Raw genomic sequence first — 21,675 nt, 5'->3', positions numbered from 1 at the left:
CTATTGAGCAAGCGCTGCTGGTCTCGGCCTACTTCCTCATAGACAAAACAAAAGCAAAAAAAGCAAAATGAAGCACAACAGGTCTGCTCTGGGAGAGCCAAGGTTAGTTTGTGGAGAGCGGTGGAGGCAAAGCTGCTGCATTATACCAGGGACACTGGTGCACAGGATCAGATCACTAACAACTACATCACGTGGAACTACCTCCATTGCACCTCTTCATTGCCATTTTATTTGCAGTATTCCAGCACACATAAAGATGACGAACACTGAAATACTTTCTGTTTTCTGAAATGAATTGCTATGGGCCATGTCTGTTTCTTCTGCAGAAATGGCAAGTGTATTTGAAACTCTCTGTCTATAATCCGTCACATCACAGCTACAATGGCTGGTGGCTGGGCAGCCTCTCCTAGCTGAAAGAGAGGCTCTGTCATGTTCTCTGATTCCATCCCAGCTTCCTGCTGCTTTTATCCATCTTGCTTTTGTCAAGCTCCACGCAATGCCAGGCCCAGCATTTAATCAGTATTCAATCTACCCAGCTAGTCTTCCAGAGCAGACCCTGATACCTATCTGCAAACAGTAGGCCTATCTCTCTAATAGGCTGAGGTAGATAAATATAGACAGGGGCACAGACACAATTCATTTTTTTATTTGGCAGATGGTTTTATCCACAAGACAGCAGGCAACGGAGAGTCATGGATACTGCCATGGTTGGCATACTCAGTTTCTCTTTTTCAAGGTAGATACTGCACTTAGTAAGAGGTTGTAGTTTTTTTTTGTTTGTTTTTAGGGCACTTCATTTTTACTTTGTCATCATATTCTTTCGCAGTGGCTGTAACATGCCTGTCCTTGACAGTGGAAGTTATCTTTACAAACATATGGTGCATCTCTCTGCAGCACAGTAAACAGGCTTTGTTGCACCAAAGAAAGTTTTTGTGATCAAACAACGAAACAGGCATTACCCCTTGTCGTTCCTTTCCTAGTCTTCAGTACTATCTAAAATCCCTATTACTTTGTCATTCTTAGTTCATCATCCTGAAATATCTTGACCCTTGTACCATGCCGCCAAAGGGGGTGGGGGTGGAGGGGAGAGAGAAGTTGGTCGGTGTCCCCACAATGCCTGTCAATTCACTGGCTAATGAGAAGTGTGCATTCAGAAGGGCAATATACCTTACTACCTCAGGTCAGCTGAAACTCCTGGGCACCACAATACAATACAATACAATACAGTACAGTACAATAAGGTACAGTACAGTACAGTACGGTACAATACAATACAGTACAGTAAAGTACAATACAGTACGGTACAACACAGTACAGTACAATTCAATACAGTACAATACAGTACAGAACAGTACAGTACAGTACAGTACAATACAGTACAGTACAATACAATACAGTACAACATAATACAGTACAATACAATACAATACAGTACAGTACAACACAATACAGTACAGTACAGTACAACACAATACAGTACAGTACAACACAACACCATACAGTACAGTATAATATAGTACAATACAACACAATCCCGTACAATACAATACAGTATAATATAGTACAGTACAATACAGTACAGTACAATACAACACAATACCATACAGTACAGTACAATACAGTACAATAAAATACAGTACAGTACAACACAGTATAATACAGTACAATACTGTACAGTACAATACAATATAGTACAGTACAGTACAACACAGTACAATACAGTACAATACTGTACAGTACAGTACAATATAGTACAGTACAGTACAACACAGTACAATACAGTACAATACTGTACAGTACAGTACAATATAGTTCTGAGGTGAAGCCAAAGGCCAAAGATGTATTATATGTTAACGAATGTATAATACACATAAATGTTATTGTGTCTAAACTGTAATTAATATTTTTTTCTATTGCACGACTTCCCTGACTGAAATACAATGTCTGTAGCACCTTTCATCACAAAGATCTCAAAGTGCTTCACACAAAAAAGAAACCATTAAATTAAAAAATTTAAAAGAAATGAAATTGAAATAAAAAAAACAGACAACAAATGTGGCTTTAAATGTAAAAATTAGACCTCCATCAGCACCCGTTTATAGTGCATAAGTGAAAGGCATACAACAGGTTTTACGAAAAGACTTTGCTCGCGACTGTGGAATAACAGCCTGCCATCTGATATTAAAAGTCTGTTTTTTACCCAAGGCATTCAGGCTTTTTCCTTTCTCTTTTTGTTTACCACTTGTGTCTGTCCATGTTAAAACCATCCTCTCCTTCTGTATTGCCAAGGCAACAGAAAGGGGTTTTACAAGCGAGTAGAAATGCAGTCTCCACTTTCAGAAAGCCCATGCGACTAGTATTCTTCTGCTTCTGGACACTGTTTGCTCCGTGGGTAGCATGCCGTGTGATGTGTCCTTATTTTAGGACAAGCGGTCAACAGATGATATTTTATATATTGCAATCCATTAACAACTACTAATGAAGGAGCTATGCTTCTGAGAATTGCAAAACTGAGGGGAGTACTGAAGCAGTGATTAGAGACGGATTTCTAAGGATCACAGCCAATTGGAAATTCGCATTCTGTAGCCTGGAGACCCAGCCTTGAAATTCATTGCCAAAGGTTTATGGGAATGTGCGCACCAAAAGCCCAGGCAATGTCACGCAGGTATAAGCAGACAGTGCTATGGAATTAAATATAAAAAGAAAAAATAAATAAATAAATAAAAATAGTTTAAAAAAAGGTATTTTGAGGTTTCAAAATGAAAAGATTGAAGAGAACGAGTTTACCAGTTCCATAAAGCTATAATAGTGTTTAATTTGCAGCTCTGTCTGTGAACCTTGGTTTTCTATGCGGCACAAAGAACATGTACCTGGTTGTGTGGGTTCAAGGTGAACACAATAGCTGGTTGCCTAGTGGTAAAAATATTTAATGCACTGAGCAGCTCTCCCTAGCACGGTGCCTCTGTGATAGAGCACGTGGGTATCCAGAGAGAAACAGCCTTGCAGAGAGATCTCTCAGCAGAAAGCTTGACATCCACCCGAGGGTTAATAACAGTGCTGTCTGTTTCTTGCGGCCCAAGCCTCTGCCACAAAATCAATACTCTCGATTTCAGAGTTCACTGCCCAAACGGTGTCATCTTCCACCCTGTTACAACTCGGATGGGTGGGTCCGCACTCCCTTTCACAGCCAGCAGCCTCATTCTGTGCTTTATGAGCAACAGACAAGTACAACACACTGTATAAACCTGTGAAAAATGAAAGGCGTGATTATGAGACGACCTCTATTCATCTATTACTCATTAAAAACTTCCAAGAGGCAGTGAGGTCTATGTGTTGAAGCAATGAATCAATACTAGACACACCATCCTTGCTTAGGACTTTCTCACAGAATCTACCAGCTGTAAATTGCAGCAGTGGTAGGACCCAAATAAAAACCAATTAGTTGACTTGATTCTTTAAAAAATATTATACCAGGAGCATCGTTATAAACACGTGCCTTTTAAGCACATGATTCAATACAGTGATATAATCTACAGAGCACATCTTAGTAAATGGGTCAAGGTAACCACCTGGACAGCTACTCATTTAACGAAGCTAGTGACTTTGGGTTCTGGATAGCAGTTCTAGCAGATACTTTAGGCTTTTCATACAAAATATACATATGTATTGGGGGTTATACTTATTTGTACATTTCATGTTAGAATTTTTAATGATATATGAGGGGGGTATATATATATATATATATATATATATATATATATATTATATCTATATATATATAATAGGGGTATATCATTATCCTATAGATATATATATATATATATAAGTATTCATCAACACAAACCACTGACTCGTCCACCCACTACAGAATGAACGTGACTTCAGACTCCGATAGTCACCCAAACCGTCAAGTTGCACTTCAGTCTCGAAATCTCTCAGTCTTTACGTCATGATGGCGTAGACGTACCATAGATGACTAAATGTCGACAGAAATGCAGAAAGAGAACCATCTTCATGGTAAGACGAGGGAGACAGATTTAAGCAGAAAGGTTCAAGTCTTTTCTCTCGGAAGACTCTCATCTGCTGCTATCCGTCTGTCTCCTTCGTCTTTCCAAGTTCATTACTTAGCATGCTGTGTATATACGATGATATATATAGATATATATATATATATAGATATATATATATATATATATATATATATATATATACATATATATAATAATATATATATATATATATATATATACTATAATATATATATATATATGTATATATACATATATATATATATATATATATATATATATATATATATATCATACATATAGTATACATATATATATATATATATATATATATATATATATATATATATATATATATATATATATATATATATATATATATATATATATATATATATATATATATATATATATATATTATATATATATATATATATATATATATATATATATATATATATACATATATATATATATATTTAAAGTCCCTTGCAGGCTGATTCTGCCTCTTCTCTTTATTTATTGGCGCTGCAGATAAGCTCACAATAGCAGACACCACAGTACAGAGAAAGACATAAACTAGATTCTGAGCCAGTCCTTGATGGCGTTTAACAAGCATCAAAAGAAAGCTTTTGTTTTTGTTTGTTATCCACAGTAAAGACCACTTGACAAAAGTTTGTATTTGTCTTGTTATGGTCAAAACGTTTTTTAAAAGACATGGTACTGTATGTAAATGAGCTTGCAGCTACAGAAGACAATGCTCTTTCCCCATATTTGTTGCTGAATAGTTGCACACAGCTCACACCCAATTAAAATAGGTCTATTTTATCACATGACACGCTACATGACCACATACGTTTGCATACATTGCAGACTAGGGAATTTTCTAATTCATCTTACATTCTCCAATTTTTGGCTTGCCAGTGCATGCATATCAGTATGTAAGAAACAGCATACATGATCGACCAGGAGGGGAAATACATAAACTGAGGGTGACTTGGGAAATCTAGCCGGCTTCTCAGCTCAGCTGGCAGAGCACGGGGGACCTGTGTTCAGTCTTTCAGCAGTAATACATAAACATAGCGTAAATGCCACAGAACTGTACCTTACACTGTTAGTACTCATTAAACTAGTAAAAGACACTTCTGAAAAGGAATAGCACGCAAACTGAAAGTGAAATCCACATTAAGAAACATGTCTGTGCAGGCACCAAACCAGTTCAGAGTCAGAATGTCCGTATTCATTTTTTTTTTTTTTATGTCAGTGCACCTCACATGGGCAGTTCCAAAGAGGTCTTTAATAGTCTAATTGATGTATCTAGGTGGAACTCTGTGCCTGGATTACAATGGACTGGATCGAAAGAACTAGAAGCGACAACTTCTCACAGATGATAACTTTTGCTCAAATTATTTTATGCTCCATATTACCATGGTTAAAAACAAAACGGTGTAATTATTATATATAGAACATACTGCTCCAATGTATGATGTGAACCTGAAGTGAACCCACGCCACTGAGCTGTCTCTCAAAGAAAACTTTAGCGTATAATTAAAAGACATTTTCGGCAACAGGTAATTATACTTCAAACATTACATAAAAGAAACGGACGCAGAAATTAGCGGCTTTGATATAGATGCCATCACGTCTTATTATCATTAAGAAGCATTGACAATTCTCATCGGCTAATCATTGCTTACGTGGGTGCGTACGCCCACTCTGTCCCAACCTGTGTTCTGCCGGGTCACGTCTCACACACAAAAGACGCATACATTGTTTTTCTGGAGTTTGCTCACTGATTACATCCATGCTCTGTAAGAAATAGCATGTGATTCTGCAACAGACAGCAGTAGCAGATATATATGACTGTGCTGGCTCCAGCTGGATTTTTCTAGTTTGTAGTACAGTACTACACTATCTCTCTCTCTCTCTCTCTCTCTCTCTCTCTCTCTCTCTCTCTCTCTCTCTCTCTCTCTCTCTCTCTCTCTCTCATAATCAATGCAAACTGAGTACAAATAATAACCGGCAAGATTCTCCTCGCTTCCATTCACGATCAAGGCTGAATTAGGAGAGCTTTTACCCAGTTTGCTGGTATAGTGTTGTCAAATATAGTATTGTCAAATTTTAAGATTCCGGTTTCGTTACAGGGCCCAATTCACACCATAAGTGTGTGTTTATATAGCAGTTACCAAGTAAATACATGCATCATTGCACTTCTACACCATGAGCCTTTCAAGGATATTGAGGGGTCTGATTCTGTGAACTGGTTTGGTGCGTGGACAGAACCCTGTCTTAAATAGATGTCTTCAGTCTTATCATTTAATAAGCACCATTGGTTCTTCAGCAAGAACACAGAGAAAGACCAAGGCTTGCACAAACACAGAGCTCAGTAAATTCATTATCAGAGGAATTCTCACAGAACTGGTAAATAAAGCCTACACAAAATCTTGACAGGCTGTCACTACCTTCACAAACAGGCAACTAATCCAACTGCCAATAATACAAGGTCCCCGTTCTTTTGAATTTTTGTCACAGCGATGTTAATGCAGAGCTACAATAACGTGGGCACGCAGAACAGCTCCTTTCTTTGTTCTGTGATAGCTGGGTTGTTGTGGTTGATGTCACAGCATAATCCTTTACAGCGGAGGGGTTCATAAAAAATGTGTTTCACTTTGACATGAAAACAAAACACACACACGCACTCACACAAACACAAAGCAGCTTTCATTTATTTTTTTAATTATTTATTTTTTAAATCCTTGAGTGATAACAGTGTTAGCAGAGGCGGTTCAAATGTATTTATTTAACCACGATAGGACCCTTGAGGTACACATCTCATTTCAAGGGGGTCCTGGCAGGAGAAGGCGGACAACATTATAAAATCAATGGCAAAATTCGACAACTCGTTCAAACAGGACAAAAATAGTAATACAAAATAAAAGCCTAAAAATAGAACTAGCTCAGTAACTAAAACTAACAATGCACTGAAACAGCATTATCTGAAGGCTCACATAGCCAGTGATCGTTGCCATTACACAATACAAACAGAGGGTGTCCTGGCAAACAAGCAGCGAGGCAGTCTCTAAACCAGGGTACACAGGCAACTGTTGTCTGGTTTAGCATATGAGGAACTGCACCACTGCGGTCAGCCCAGAACCTGAAAACAGTGGGTACTACTGGAGCATAACTCATTCTAGATGTGGAGATGAGATGCTGCATTACCCCTGAATCAGTACCAGCGGCTGCTGCAGTATGAAGACTGTCCAATATTATAAATGTAGCACAGTCAGTTTCATTTCCCAGAGTTATAATACCTACCATAGATTTAATCAAATAAATATGGTGCTGCTTTATCAACCATGCTATCTCCCTGTTGAATGGCATATATAGAGTGCCCACCCTAAACACATTGCTGCATTAGCAAAAGAGTCAAATGCTTGTGTTATAATTCTAGAAGCCCTTATTAAAGGGCTAACCACTAGCAACATTATCATCGCTTCCCTTTTCTTCTATTTTATACTTCAATTTAGCATAAACTTCAAGTATAACAACGCTATAGTTGAAAAGTTTTCACTATCTCCTAGTACCTTGAAACACTTCATGACTGTTGTCCATAAACTTAATTTGCAGCCACAGACAGGAATTGAGATCACATAAGCTATTTTCTTCCCCTTATCTGCTGCCTATTCGAAGAAGCTGCTAAAGCCTTGCGATGACTTGATACAGAAATGTTTCAATGCATTTGCCCTTCGTGGTTCCAAAAGTAATTAACAGAATCAAAGCTGTTTCACATTCTGATTCTGGCATTTTCAACTCTACCGTCTCTTAAAAAAAACACACATGAAAAAGAAATGCTATGCCGGTAACTGTTACTGTACTTCATAAAAAGCTTCTGCTCATGGGTTACACTCAGGCAGGCTTGCGGTCATACCATCACTGACAAAAACACCAGGGCTCGGAGTTCAGAATGACAGCCTCCTCAGGCTAGCTTTCTTAATCCTTTTCGAAGACCTGTAGGTTGAGTCACACCTACTGTGCATGTTCAAAATCCCCCCTCTCCCCCTCGCTGCACGACAATCACTGGCAGTTATGTTTGCTAAGCACTTCTGTGAACACATCGTTTTAATATTACAAAGTATCGCAAATAAACGGCCACGTCCCCCAAGGCTAGACGTAGGCTGCTGCAGCAAATATCTGTGATAATGTTGCTGGGCATCAACAATCCATCATGGGAGACAGCTGTGGCTTTGTGGCGCATTCTAATCTCTCTGCTCCACCAACACACAGAGGCTAAGGCATCACATATGCTTTATACAGAGCCAGAGAAGCCAGTGCTCATGAAACGTGAGGACATTGGCTTCAGGCAGAAGCCCTGGGAGCTGGGAACTCCATCCTTACCCAATGACAAATTGAGCTGACTTTGTGAGCTGGCTTTGTGATGCACAGTGGACGAATGTCTAGCATACTGGGAACGAAGCTGAGGATGCTAGATTTAAGCAAGTAGGAAATTAATCATTGTAGTTTTTTTTTCTATTATTATTATTAAATTATTTTATTTCTTTCACAAATAAAGGGAGCAATAATGATGAAGGGGCCTTATTGAGAAACACTGCATCCCAGAACAAACAACTGTTCTGCTATTGAAATTGAAGCATATAGGCATGAGCTTTGAGCATGAAAGAGAAGGAGTGGAGGGGAGCAAAGCAGAAACACATTTGAGACACTATATAGTCCAGTTTCTAGCATAGTGACCTATTTAGATTCCAGTAACACTAAAATAATCAACATTGAAATAAGATATGCTCGTGCATTATAATAATGGGTGTCAATCTGAATTGTATTATAATGCAGTCATTTAACAATTTGCAGATTAATATGGAAATGTAAACGATTACTGCACTGGAAAGAACTGTCACATCTACATTAAACAGAGGTTTTTGATTCACAAAACACAGTTTATGAAGACTGCAATGCATCATATGCAGGCAATGCAAAGCAGCTGTGCACTAGTAGCACTGACTGGCGAATAGAACTGAAAGTATTCTCTGAATTCAGGTCACAACAGCTTAGCACAGCATCAAAAGTTAACAGGTAAAGATACGGTGAGGGAAAAGTGAAAAAAAAAAACTGTTAATTTTAAGCTACTTATTCTTTAACTATTATTGAAAACACAAGGGAAAGAGGCTACGTCTTTTTCACCAAATTAACCCTCGGTATCATGCGAGTCATCATGGGTGAAATCCTCATACACATTTATAATAACCACTCACTGTGCACTCGCGTTACCATAAGGGGGACCAACTTGCTGAAATAACTTAGTTAGTGACCTAGTTACTGTAACACAAAGGGATGGGGAGGAGGGGCAATTTAGAGTCTGAAGAGCACTAGCCAGAGACAGGCAGCAGCGGCTTCTACATGCCAACTTCGAGTATCATTTACTTCCTACCACAAATCAGGAGTTGGAAGAAAAAGAAGCATCATCGAGCAGCCGTTTGGCCCACGCACCCGTTGTCGCTGTTTCGAAAGCAGGTGGGCAAGAGTGTGTTTTTCATCCATAGAACGATCCTTGCCAAGCACAGAGAGGCTTTTAATCAGTCACTGAGATTGCTGTTACGATGTAACCTGTTTCAATGGCACTTGGGAGGCTTGTAATAAAGATTCTGGAGGTATCAGTGGAAACTGGGTCGTTCTTCATTGTGCTTGTCATGTTCTGGACATTCTCAGCCTGGAAGGATGCCCGTCTCGGCTGTATTGAAAGCAATGCGCATCTCTCTTTCCTTTATGAGAAAGGCGACACAAAGTACAGTATGATTTAGTATCACTTTTTAACTGCTTTGTGTATTCAATTATCCCCCTCATCACTGCCTATGTTACATACAGTAAAAGCCCTACAGTCTTTATTGATCCACAGTACACCTAAACTGATAGCAAACACTAATTCATGCAATCAGGTTTCTTTGATTTCCAGTTCCATTGTAATCCATATAGATTTGCAGCCAGTGTTTTAAGGTTAGGGTTAGGTCTACTGTAGGTCTAGGGTTAAGGTTAGGGTTAGGGATAGGATTAGGGTTAGGTCTACTGTAGGTCTAGGTCTATTTAGGTATATATATTTTAACTGCTTTGTGTATCAATTAATTTGAACACTACTGCCTGTGCTGCGTTGTTACATACTGTACAAGCCCTACAGTCTTTGCAGATCAAAGCCATCCCAACACAATGGAATGCAATGACCAGCTATTCCACAAGCATGCTGCATAGCACTACAGTACACTGGAACTGGCTGTCAGTTTTCCAGGGTGCTCCTTTAAGGGTGTATCGTTCTAGAAGGATGAAGGTTGCAATTCCAATTGCGCAGTTTTGTATTTCACTCCTACGTAAAAATGCGTGCAAAAAAACATAATAACAGTTCAAAAGAAAACAAGAGACAGAGAACCCAGCACTGCTGTTATTGTGTTCAAAATCAAAATGCTCAATATACTTTTTAGACGGTCATGCTGATATGTAAACAATTACAGCAGACCCTTGCTAATCAGAACCTGTTGGCACCATATGCTATGCAAATTAGAGCACTGATCATAATCTGCACTGTACTGAAAATGCTTTGACTTTGTTTTCTGTGTTTGGTGCTTATATTTGATCAGTAATAACTGATAATTAATAAAGCACACACTTATATTTGATCGGTAATAACTCATAATTAATTAAAACACACAGCAATTGTTGTACACGCTTTAAAATCTCATCACAGATTTTACAGCTGCTACCAGTAGGCCTCTATTTTATATATTTCACGATTAAACATAATATTTACTGAAGCAGAAAAAGTGTTAATGTTTCTCGACAGTTATTATATTGTACAACAAATTTGTGAAATCCATGCTCACTGTGAAAAAAATACAGCCTTAGTTATTTTATTAAGCATTGTTTGAATGGGATTACCATGATTCCAGTGTAGCTGACTCTACAATGAAATTACTGTAAACCTAAACTCTGTTTTGTATAGACCAACTGGGCAGATAACCTGCGTGTAATCTGTATGACGCCTGCTAAGGTAAAAACACACCGAATACAGTCGTAAAAAAGAAAGAGTGGGTTAACGCCTGATTTCTTGTAATTTCTCTAATGACAGGAGGGAATGTACCACAAACAAAACCCATACATGCCAACAGTCCCTATATGGTCGGGACTATATGTCCCGCGTCCAGATACATAGGAAACAAAGTCCCGATATTTACCCATAGAAAAATTTTTATTCTGCACAGTAGAGTTAGTGAAAACCAAACGCTGTGCTCTTCGTGCAGCTGACACACCTGCTGATCAGCAAAAAATATGGTACAGTATTTTAACATTCAGCAAATTTTATTGTACCACCATTTTAACATTATTAAGAGATAATTAAACAACAATATGTCAAACAAGGAAATAGACATTACTTTGTGTTCAAGGTTCATATTATATTGTAGACATCTATCTATCTATCTATCTATCTATCTATCTATCTATCTATCTATCTATCTATCTATCTATATATATATATCTATATATCTATCTATATATATATATATATATATATAAAACTGTGACAACTTTTAAACATCTTAGTTTCCAGTTGATGGCCTAATACAGAACGAAAGTAATATTTACCATGTCTGGATGAACCCCCTGCCAAATGAGAAATTTGCTGTTGGTTGTAAGGAAATGCAATGGACTTGCTGTGGATGCTGTTTGGGTGTGGTTACCTTCAGGGACCTTCCTGTTCATTGCCACAGCCTTTTGTCGTAAATGGTCTTGTCAGCAGGCTGCCAAAGCCCTGCTAGTTTACAGTCGACTCCCTTCCCACTAATGTCAACATACTGTTTAGCACACAAGGCCGCACTCAAAGTGGTTATACAAAGCAGAGTTTTTACAAATTAACAATGTGACAGTGTGCATTAGATTGGAGATAACACTGGAGATAAAACACTGAAACCCAGCAGAGAATAATCCACAGGTTCTGGGATTATCATTTCAGCTGCATATCGACTAAGGCAGTGATGATGAGTGGGATGTTAATGACACTGAATAATGAACACAACAGTGAGATACCATGGTGCACCAGCAAAGACACCATGGTGCACCAGCTAAGCCCCTGCTGATGAATTCAGTGCTTCTAAAAGGTCAGGGTATGGCAGTTGTATTCAGATCTCAGTCCTGACCTGAATATTCTCTCCCAGTGACAGGCTGGATTCAAACCCAGGCTTCCAGAATCTTCTAAATCGAAAACTTCAAGCAGTAAGTACACTGTAGCTAGGCAAAAAAAGATATAGTTCCCATTCTCTAAATAGCATGGGATCAAATCAATGCAACACCCAGTACTGTATTATTAGCAATAGAGTGCAGGGGCCAAAAAACTATCAAACAAGCAGAGTTTGTTACGAAGCATTTGTTACGAAGCCCTTGTCTACAGCGGATTTGCAGAGCAATCAGAGATGTCAAGACGGATTTAGCAGTGACCTATTTGGATTTCAGAAGAACTTCCTGTACTGAAAAGAAAAAAGCACACCTTAAAAAAAACAGCAAGAATAGAAAATTGGTTCATCGGCAGCCCCACTTATTTTTATTGTGACTTTCCGAGTATCTCCGCACTCTTTCTCTCTATCTCTCACTCAGTCCTATAGCCAGTGAATCAAGACCTTTAAAGAGAAAAATCAATGCAGGTTTCCAGCAACTCAACAAAGGCAAGAATATTTTCCAATGACTTATTCCAATATTGATTTACACTGTGCATTTCAATTTACTTACAGGGTAGCCTTAATTACCTATTGTGTGATCCTGCTGGAATCATTCAGTACTATAAAACACTCACCATATTGTAATGCTGTTAGAAACTAAATTATTTAACAAAAGTTTCAACTGGAAGTCTTGGTTCATGTCACAGGGTACCATAGGATTTGGTATTATCACCATCCACAGATAAAGTATAAAACTTTACAAGAGAAATGAGCATGCACTGGTTATGCAAGTAAAATACATTTATCTTGTATAGGTGTAAATAGGTCAATTATCACGAGGTACTGTTTTTCATGTAGGCAGGAGTAGGGAAATCAGCATGATAAATACATGGTAAGTCACAGATCCTTGGAAAACAAATCATTGCTCCTTAGAGCCATGCATCATTGAGATATATTAAGACAATGCAAAACATGTTATGTTACTGAGTCAAAGAAGTGATGTGCCACATCACAGGTACACGATTCCTTCAAAGGAATTGGAATTGGAATACAAATCTTAGAGACAATCTTCAGTGGGAACACAAAGCCAGCAATCACCATTTATGACTTGGCCGTTCCCATACGTGAAACAATATTTGATGCAACATGTATTACTTGAGCAAATGTGAAAAAAGATACATTAAATTGATACAGCAAGTTGTTTGTATCACAGCCAAGTTATGAATGGAGAACAACTTACAAGAGCACTCTGCTGTGCTGTACATAAACCTTAATGGCATTAATTTGTCATAGCTAATTTGAGCAGTCTCTTGAGCCAATGCTATATACTGCAGCCCCACTTCATCACACATAAACAAGACAAAAAAAGTAAGCAATCAAACAATGCACCTGAATCCATCCCAATGCCAAGAAAATAGCTCAAGAATGTCTATAATCTATAGATTTATGATTTTACAAATGGATTACAACCAACAAAAAGAATACATTATTGAAACAGAGAGCTACATTTGAACAGATCTTGTTTACATGGATCTTACTTAATACACACAGACCTCAAAGGAGGTCATCGTACTGTATTGCAGGCGTGCCCGGGCTCTGATGTCACTCTGTTCAGGGTATCTCTCTTGCTGTGCAGTGCACACAGAGCAGTCAAAGCTGGAATCGGTGTGTCCCTGCCCTAAAGCTAGGATTAAGGAGTGCATGTGACTCTCTCCCTGTAGAAGCGACAGGCAGGCAGGCAACAAGAGGAGATCAAGCATGAAGCAAAACACAGTCAACCACCGCTGAACATGTCCAAACCCATGGGCCGTGCCTGACTTTGGTTGAGAAAAATCTGCGGCGTCTTATAAATGTGTTGTAACGTGCTAGCCTGCGACTGGGACTGTCAGCCACTGATTACAGGCAAAGTTTAGATTAAAAAAGAGGGAAGCAGGTCATCGCTCCGTTTAGAACTGAAAGGTCAGTCTGGCTGAATTCCGATCACTGGAGGCGAAGAAGCAGTGCCAGTTTTATAAAAGCTACAAACACACTTTCTGAAATTGGTTAATTAAACTTCAGAAAGAAATTATCTGGAGTTTCCTGAATGTTATTACTGTACTTTCTTCAATGTTCGATTACAGAACTGCTGCATGTGTACATGATGAATGTAGCTTTTTGTAATATTCTGGGCAATGCATTTGCACAGGGGTTATCACTTGTTTCATCCTGGTTAAGAACAGAGGGATCCCGCATTGCCAGGGCTAATGGATCTGCTCATTTATGCCAAATAGCACTAGCAGGGGTCCTGTCTTTAGTGTGTTCAAGTCCTTGGCTCCATGCAGATGAGGCAAAGTCAAATGTGATCTGTAGGGGGAGCAGTTAAGTTAGGTGGCTGCCATTGCTGTTTTGCAGTAGTCTGGTCTTAAATGTTATTAATATGAGCAATTTATCTATGCCAGATTTGAAAGTGTAGTTTTAACACATGTATGGGCTAGTGGATGTACAGCTTTTTGTTTTGTTATCATACATTTTTTTGGTCACAAGCCAATAGCAAAAACTCAAAAGCAAGAGTGTCTGTCTGTGTGTGTATTTAAGAAAACTGCCGGGTAGTGCTAGTACACTATCTTCGTGCATCAGATTTTAAAATGCGATGATTTCATTTTAAATAATTTATTATCAATGGAAATCTAAATGTAAAAAATCTTAATTAACCAACCAGCCTTCAAATTACTCTTTGATTTGGATGTCTTAAGGGTACAAATCATTTTCCTTTTGTGTTTCTTGCAGTTTTCTTTTTCAATACTCCGGTTTGTTAACTGAATGCAGTGTAGTTGTCTCATGGCGCTTATGAATCATTCTAAAGTAAATAGCAAACAAACACACACAGGGGCACCGCCACAAGAAATTGAAGAATGAGCTGCAAAGAAGAGCCTAAACTGCCATCTGCTCTCTGATCCCTGCACCAGGCTTGTGAAGCCATACCACCTGAAGTGTCCCAGTGTGCAAACCAGCCATTCCAACAACAGTAGCCCATCTATTTTAAACCATGCACTGATGCCCCTCCCTGTGTGTGTATGTGTGTAAGTATACTGTACCTGCATGTGACCGAAGCCAAGGAGTGCTGTCATACTAGCCTGTTAGCCACCAGATGGCATAAGGATAAAAACAGACCATGAACCAGATCCATGACTTGTGCTAAAACTGCACAATAAATAGAAATACAATAAAGTTAGCGTCATCCCATTTAATTTGTCCTGATTGCAATTCACATTCATTTCTATACCGTTTTAAAGACAAAAGTGAGCAATCACAGTCTATCTGGCCCTCACGTCTGTTACGTAACCACGCTCTGTCTTCTGCTTGACAGGCAGCATCACACAGAGAGGTATTTCAAGTCCAGTCAGTGAATCATGAAGTAATGTAATTTCTTCCAAGGCATTTCAGTTAATTAGCTCTATAAGCTATTAAATAGGAATTGACAGAAACTAATTTCTAAAGTTGCCTCAATCAAGCCGTACAGACAAAGAGAATATAATGAATCAAAATGGTTGCAAATCCAACAGAAAAAACAAATCACAGAGAAGTGATTAATTAATCTAGTATAATTAGTTAGCTTGTCTCTTAGTTTGTATTTATTTTTTATTTATTCTCAGTTAGTTACAGTATCACCGTACCGTCCTCTATTTAAATGGTCTCACATTTAGGCTGCGGCAGATTGATATTACTGTATGTACTGTGCTAGTGGTTTACACGTCCCTGACAGAAAGAAAAAAAAATACACTGCAAACATTTCCTGCCAACGCACCTCCGCTTGTCAATGCAAAAAAGCTCCAGGCAAACACAGTAGTTCTGTGCAAGCGCAACAGCAGGCGATTCATTTTTCAAAAGAAAATAGTCAGAAATTGAAATACATTTCTGCTAAGGATTGTCGCCCCCAGCAAGCAAGGCAGGTTCTTAATATTCCGAGAGCAGGGCTCAACACTTTCAAGTGACTCAACAGAGAAAACGCAGGCACACCCCTCTCTATTCTTTATTTGCATTACAACCATCTCAGATAGGTATATAAGATTAAACATGAAAGTCTCTCTGTTGTGCAAAGCTTGTGAAGCTAAGCTGTATTAGTACTGCAGTACATCAAACAGACAGACTACTGATTATTTAACTAAATGTTACTACCAAATGTAAAATCATGGATTTTATTGGTATAAATCAGTATTTCCACAGACGGTCAGATTTCAAGTGAAAAGTTTGTGAAAATCAACAGCAAAATTTTAATAAAACAGCTGTGATTTTGGTTTCGTTATGTTCTTTTAAGCTAATTAACAATCACCGAAAAATTCAAATTTCGAATGAATATTCAATCATAAAAATTGCATGTTTATACGAATAACACAGTACCATCGTAGGCAAAGTGGAGTCATTGAGGTCTATTTTAATGATCTAAGCATGTGTGGTCTGAATACCGCCCATCTGGATAACATTTGTACTCCCCCAGGGATGATGTACTGACCCACCTATTAACATTGCTACATGCAATAAAACAAACAGTAAAATGTCTGCAAAAAAAGCATGTTTAGATAAATATTAGGTCAGTGGCATTAAGATCCGCCACAGTCTAGATCCTTAAAACAGATCCTTAAATCATTGTGTTTTTACTGGGTCATTTTTACAGGGCTGCATTCTGCTAGCTAATGAGTAAATGCTGTGAGTAAATGCTGTGATCGTACTCTCAGCAGTGGAAAGGTTAATACAGTTAATGCCCGGAGACCCCCAGTGGGATGAAAAGCTGACGATAGGTCAGGTTAGAGACGCAGCAGCTTGTAAGGTTAGGTTCAGAGGGCTAGACTACCTAACACGTTTCTTAAGTAAAAAAGAAAATTGCAACCGTACCAGAACTATCTCTTGCTGTGTGTTTTGAACATTTTAAAAAATGAACCACCTTAGTACTTCAAGGCTTTCTCTGAATACTGAACACCTGAATCCTGGGCTCAGACAACACCTGACACTCCTCAGCTTCCACTAGCAGTCATGGTATAGTCTTACATCCAAGCGTGAGGCCACTCACCACAGTATCAGGTGCCAGCACTGACAGCAGTATGTTCACTGCCAAGTACTAAACTAGTCCCCCACGACACCCAATGTAAAGACCACAGTGCTGCAAGGTCTTTCCAAGAACTCATTTTGTTAGACCTTTGATCTAAATGGGCACTGAATTGCCTTATTGAGCCATGCAGTCTTACTCAAAGTCTAAGCAGGCTATCTTGTAATTACTGTATGGAAACACTGCTGTTGATTATAGAGTTAACGACTATACCTTCCTCTACCAAGCATGGTGCTTTTACTTTGACACTGCTGGAATACAGAAGGGGGAAGCCACTGCAACTGTACTAGTATAGCCCATAAGACATGTAATACATGTTGTTGTTTTTTTTTTTTAAATCTACACAATGCTACATGCATGCAAGGATACCATATTTAAAAAGTCTTCCAACCAGTCATTCGAAAAAAAATGTTTTGCTTAAATAAGCAAATAATGGTGCTTATTAGTGCAGGCCTGTTTAATGTTATGGCAATCATCCTTTTGTGAAGTGAGGAAGGAGAGGTGGACATTAAACATATTGCAGTATATGTGTGTGGAGGCAGGGGGGTTATTAAATGGAGTGGAGGCAGTGGGTCCATTAAGGGCTGTATTGTCCATCAAACCATAAAAAGCAGTGTGGGTTATATTTAACTTTATTTGTTAAAATGTGAAAAAAAAAACACTCCAGACCATTAAAGTCCTGATGGAGTTGGACTTGAAAGAGACCGCAGAGTGGACTATGAACAGGATCGGATATGTCTGACTCCAATGTTAAGAGGTGTTTGCATAGAGAGACTGTGTTACATGGCAGCATTATGTGACTATTAAATACCTAATAATGCTGCACTACCACACATTCCAGCTTTGCATAGCCAAATAAAGATATTGCCCATAAAAAAGGGGTGTTAAGGTATTTTAAAATAACATGCTATTTTGCACCCTAGTCATAAAAATGCAGAATTTTATGGGGACATTAAAATTTTAGATATTTAAATATACCTGTTAGGATATTTTTGGATGACTGAAAACAGATTCAATTACATATAGTACAGTACTTAAATGAGTCGATTAGTAATTAAATGTCAATTAGTAATGACATAGCCTTGTGGTCTTCCTAACGACACAGACCGTGTTAAAATTAGTATGGCTGTTAAGTCAATACCATGCTGAACATCTACCTGAGTTTAAGCAGCATTATTCCATTTTTATAAGGCATTCCATCACAAACCCCACATTAGATACTGCACTAGTATACAAGAGACCAATAATCACCTACATGCCCTGAGGTTACTGCAGTCACAATAGAGAAAAATAACGAGTTCATTTCACTTGTGCCTGTGCTTGTGCTCACATCATCACACTCTCCACTGGACACATCTCCACCCGTCAAACCCCAGGGGCTGAGCAGATATCATGCCGCACATTCTACAAAGCCACACCCTCCTGAAACAGCGCTCCCTGTCACGTCCCTGAAGAAACAAGACTGGCCATGGGCTTCTTAGCAGAGGGTTGGCAAGCTCATACTGATAAGGCTGACTGTATGTTGTTGGTGTGTGTTTTTTTTAAGCGTTTATAATGCTGAGTGTTCGTACAAAGGAAAGTATATTTAAACAAATTAAAATAAATAGATCTGTATTTAGTCTGAATGATTTACAGATGCTCTTTGGTCGTTTGGTGGGCAGGTGAATGGGTATGCTATCTGTGGTTTAAATATGTAAATATTTAAAACAGGATTTATGCAATACCAGTATGAACTTTGCTTACAGCAGCCGCAGGATCCCTGCAATAAGTCTTCCCTGTTTCTTTCGGAGCAGCCTTTCAATATATTTAGAAAGGAGACAACGACGGTCTTTCTCAGCTTTTTTTTCTTGCTTTTGTTAAAACTTTAACATGACTTTTAAAACCAAAGAGAAGTAGATGACTCAATCATGACTCATTCAGTGAACATTATCATTGAACACTGAACAAAATCTTTGAATAATAATAGACCAAAGAAATGTGTACTTGAGAATACCGGTACATTAACAAAGAGGCCGAACTTTGCTGGTGACCACGAAGGGGGCGTCACATTGGCTCTGACACTTCCGTGGTGGGGATGGGAACCCGGCAGGGACTTATTCTCCTCCTCGCCCAACAACGAACCCTACTGGCCAGACATCAAGCATATTCAGAGAGGACAATGTTTAATCAGACAGAATCTAAAAAGTTGAATAGTAGCCAGCAAACGAGAAATACTCGACTGCACGGAAAATACTTCAGAATCATTCTTTTCATCATTTAAGAATTTTTTTTTTTTTTTTTTAAATCTGACAGTAACATCCCATGCCTGTGGATGGATGTCATCCTTAGTTGATAATCTGACAGTCTACACCAACAATAAAACATAACAACACCACCACAGTGGCTGCCAATGGCACACAAGTAGCCATGCGCCTTCATTATTTCACCTAATAAAACTCAGGTGTGTGAACACAGTCCTGTGTTATCAGCAATAAAAGCTGCTTGGGAATCCAAGACCACATAAAGCAACCTAGCACAGCGCTTCAGCAGCTGGCCTTTTGGAGGCGGAATCTATAAAATACAAGGTCTGCTTGGAAGAGGTCATGGACCCCTACCATGAGCGGAAGAGTAGTGCAATTGTGTGATTGACCCCCATGACGTCTTGGTCAAATTGCAGTTAAAAAGCCATTGACAATCCAGAATGGGTTTATTTCACATTCAAATACATGGGAAAGGTAATTCTAAAGACCCTGGACCCACACGTAATAGCTGTTCCATTGTATTCAAGCTTTCAGAGCTGGTATCACTCGAAAGATTTTCATACTCTATGAATATATTAGCTATTTAGATGTAAATAGAATAATTTAAAAGGCTCCAGACTTCACATTTTATTTAGTTAGACTCTAATATTGGGTGGCTGTAATGATTTAATGGGATGCCAGCCCTCGTTTGCAGAGTGCCCTAAAAGACATCAGGGAAAATCTCAATGATGTAATTTTCTTCAGTTACAATTAATAAATTTGACCTATGAGTGAAGAGGACCACACAAGTGTTAAAATGCAGTGTCGGGGCCTCAGTGTAAAACTGAACAGTGTTAACTTGGGTCCTAACCTGTATAAATATAAATATTTTAATAAATTAGAGAGACAGAACAGAAAGGAGAAGTACAGTAGCTGTACAGTAGCTGCCACTGCCAAGACTCTTCATATACTGCATTCCCTATTTTACCTTCATTAGGATTTCTCCCGAAAAGCAATTTATTGAGTTTTTAGTTTCCCTCCAGTTGCCGTACATAGCATTACAAAAAACTATATTCAGATAACATAAGCACAGCACCTGTAGTGTCTAAATACTGTCGAGCACATTTTTAAGATTCCTAATTTACAGATCGATTCAATTAAATATGAGGAACATAATAGTAGCAAAGTAATATAGGCCTCATACCTTTACACCAGCCTTACACTAAAAACCTACTCAATCTTATAGAGTACACCTTTCAATGCAGGCCATTGACAGCTTGTCAGTCTTTACCTCTGACTGACAAGCTGTCTAGCTCGTTCCCAGTTCTGTGTAGACCTGGGGGAGCTGGAGTCCACTGGGGTCCCACAGGAACAGCGAAGGACCCGGCTTCTCACACCTTCCCACTCAGCTGGGACATTTCGTTCGCTTGTCTTGTCTTGTCTTGCTTTGTATTAGTGTAGCATTTTGTAAAACATACAATAGTAGATTGCATTTTATGAAAAACAAAGCATGTCGCTTTTTTGTAATACAGTAGCTGTCACAAACTGTAATGAACCCCTGAGTCAGGGAATGGCATCTTATACAGAAATAACCACAAATAAAAAGATAACTGACACAACGGTATGGTGTGCATGAACTGCTGCAATTGATAAAAGCACCCACTATATTATTCACACCCATTATATTATTCACACCCACTATATTATTCACACCCACTATATTATTCACACCCACTATATTATTCACAGATGTTTTTTTGTTTTGGTATATCTAGTAACCCTTGTCCGAACTCTAACCCTAGCCATAAACCTTCTGTATTTTTTTGTGTCCAGTTAATGTAGATTTTGGGATGGACTAGGTCTAGTTCATGTTGGCAATGTGTGATTCCAGGTATCTCCAGTTTGAAGCCAAAAGTAAAAGTGTCAAAGCTGCCAATGTCTTTAATGTAAGTAGCTTGAATAGTAGACATACAACTTCAAGAAGTATAATGTCTATAAGTTGTTTAATAAGGCATCAAAACACTCCAAGCAGTAGCAGGAAATATTGTATATAAGAACCTGTTCTCTCCTATCAGACCATCAGAAACACCACAGGCTGTTTTTTCTTTGTTTAAAAAAACAGGCATGATCAGTTATTATTA

General features: G+C 38.5%; 1 protein-coding gene across 1 annotated transcript in view; it reads right to left on the bottom strand.

The window, feature by feature from the left end:
• LOC121298145 (protein bassoon-like) overlaps positions 1-21,675 on the bottom strand; it is a 120,287-nt gene that overhangs the window by 60,758 nt on the left and 37,854 nt on the right.

This window comes from Polyodon spathula, chromosome 23, assembly GCF_017654505.1.
Source record: "Polyodon spathula isolate WHYD16114869_AA chromosome 23, ASM1765450v1, whole genome shotgun sequence".
NCBI classification, from domain to species: Eukaryota; Metazoa; Chordata; class Actinopteri; order Acipenseriformes; family Polyodontidae; genus Polyodon; species Polyodon spathula.
The sequence above is the reverse complement of the archived record's forward strand: the minus strand, read 5'-3'. Positions and strand labels throughout refer to the sequence as shown.